We start from the raw sequence: 2347 nt of genomic DNA on the forward strand, positions 1-2347 counted from the left end.
ATGTACATTCCAAGGGCAGACAATCAAGGTGATTGATTGAGATTGCCTTGAAGTCAACAACAACAGTATCTCATAGTAATATAAAACATTTACCAACAAGTCATATCATATTTTAAATAAGGTTTTTATTCTTCGTTGAAAAATCAAAATAAAAACCAAGGGGGAAAAAAAAAGACTAGAGATTGTTTTCAACTGCAAACAGTCAGTAGCATGGCATGCAAAGAGGTTATGAAATTATTTGTAATGTATGTAATAGATTTAATATAATGATAATATATATTCAAGGTCATATTATAGTGTGGTAGTGGTGATAATGTCTACTGCGATAATGATAATACTAATGAAAATAATATGTAGTAATATGAGATTATTGATCACAACAACACCGACAAAGTCATGCAATAATAAAGGCGATGAAGAAATGATGATGATGATGATGCAATATGTAATGGCCATTGTTCAATGCAGATTAAGATTAAATATAATATGAGGTCAAGGTATACCGATGACGTAATAAAGACGAACAGGATATAAGAGAGGGTGTGCAGGGACAGGAGGGGAGACATTGAAACATCAGTCCTTGTCTACGAATATGGCATTACAATTAGTCGTCCATCCGCCACAAACACACACACAGCCACATAGTCATTCTTGTTTGTTTGTTTGTTTTAAAGGGTTTTACGGCACTTGCAACACATTAAGGTCAAATCAGCGCCAGTAAAAAGGAAGAAAATGGGATAGTAAAAAGTTCTAGAATTACAATTAAAGCACAAAAGAAAAGGTAAGACAAAGGGGAACTGGTTCAAATAGGAAACAGATGTAGATTCCAAGAGCACACTATCAAAGTACTTAGTTTGAGATCACCTAAAAGTCTCATCCAGACACAAGCACATGTCCCAACTGAGAGGAATACACTCAAATGTTTTACAAATCATATATAATAAGTAAATAAAACATAATACAATGCATAACAGAGAGATGATTTATAAGAAAAAAAATATCATCTCCCAAAACTAACTATACATTTGACTGTTTCCCTCCCAGCCAGGGTCAGGCCAAAATCAAGTTCATCTCATTCCAAGACAAAGACAGAAAGTAAGTTGGAAAACAGATATAGGGGGATAGAAGACAGAGTAACGGCCTCCCTGCCCACTATGGGAGGTCAGGAACCCACCCAGACAGTAATTCTTAATTCATTTTTATTTTAATGGCAAAACATACTCTAGACAATGAACAGAAAAACCTTCCCTAAAAAGCAGATAAAGATAAGTCGGACAAAAAGGAATGAATCAAATAGGGAATATGTTTTTGTTATTTTTAAGGGTTTTACAGCGTTTACAACACATTTAGGTCATATCAGCTTCAGTAAAAAGGAAGAAAATGGGATAGTAAAATGTTCTAGAATTACAATTAAAGCACCCAAGAGAAAGGAAGACAAAGGGGAAGTAGGAACAAATAGGGATCAGATGTAGATTCCAAGAGCATACAACCAATTTACTTAGTTTGAGATCACCTATAAGTCCCCTCCGGACACAAGCACAAAATCCAACAAAGAGGAATACACTCAAATGCTTACATTATACATTAAAAATAACAAATATAATAATGCATAACAGAGAGAGATGATTTACAAGGAAAAAAATATAATCTCCCAAAACTAACGCTATGCATTTGACAGTTTCCCCTCTTAAACAAGGACTCCAGCAATCCCATTCCAGGACAAAGACAGACAATTTGGAAAACAAATATAGCGGGATAGAAGACACAGCAAGTGACATCCTGCCCTGCCCACCATGGGAAGTAACTGTGTCCATCTCTATCTCTAGCTATGCATCCCACCAGGACTAAAGCAAAATCAAGTAAACGCATCTTAGCACAAGACAGAAAGCAACATGGAAGGGGGAAAAAACCAGACAAAGGGAGGTAAGAGAGACTGGCAGAGCTGATCTCAACAACAGCTCACCATGGAGAATGAAGGTCTTCACCTAGTCTTGATTCTATTGTCAGAAAAGTTTGCATACTAAATGATGGCCAGCATCTACAACATTACAATGATAATCTCTGCTGTGAGAACAATACACACACACACACATACACACACACACACACACACACGCAAATTGACAACGTTGTAAATGCTTTTCAATTTCATGTGTTACAAAATAGCCTTATTTCTTATTGGTAACAAGAGTAAGAATAAATGTTAATGATGATGATGATGATGATAATGACGATTGTGGAGGTGATGATGATGATGATAATAATGAGGATTACATTCATGACAATATATTTTGAGGAAAAATACGGTGATAACATGAAAATGATTATGAAAACATAAGATCTTTGA

At 35.4% G+C, this 2347-nt stretch overlaps 1 pseudogene across 1 annotated transcript in view; it reads right to left on the reverse strand.

Moving 5' to 3' along the window:
• The window catches only part of LOC144966944 (WD repeat-containing protein 25-like), a 15632-nt pseudogene extending 13763 nt beyond the window's left edge, over positions 1-1869 (reverse strand). Inside the window, exon 1 of the transcript XR_013644296.1 lies at positions 1793-1869. The product of XR_013644296.1 is annotated as a WD repeat-containing protein 25-like (transcript). The remainder of the gene's footprint in view (positions 1-1792) is intronic.
• Positions 1870-2347: the final 478 nt, after the last annotated feature.

The sequence above is a fragment of the Berghia stephanieae genome, chromosome 3 (genome assembly GCF_034508935.2).
Source record: "Berghia stephanieae isolate SIO BIC M18660-M18661 chromosome 3, UCSD_Bste_1.3, whole genome shotgun sequence".
Lineage (NCBI taxonomy): Eukaryota > Metazoa > Mollusca > Gastropoda > Nudibranchia > Aeolidiidae > Berghia > Berghia stephanieae.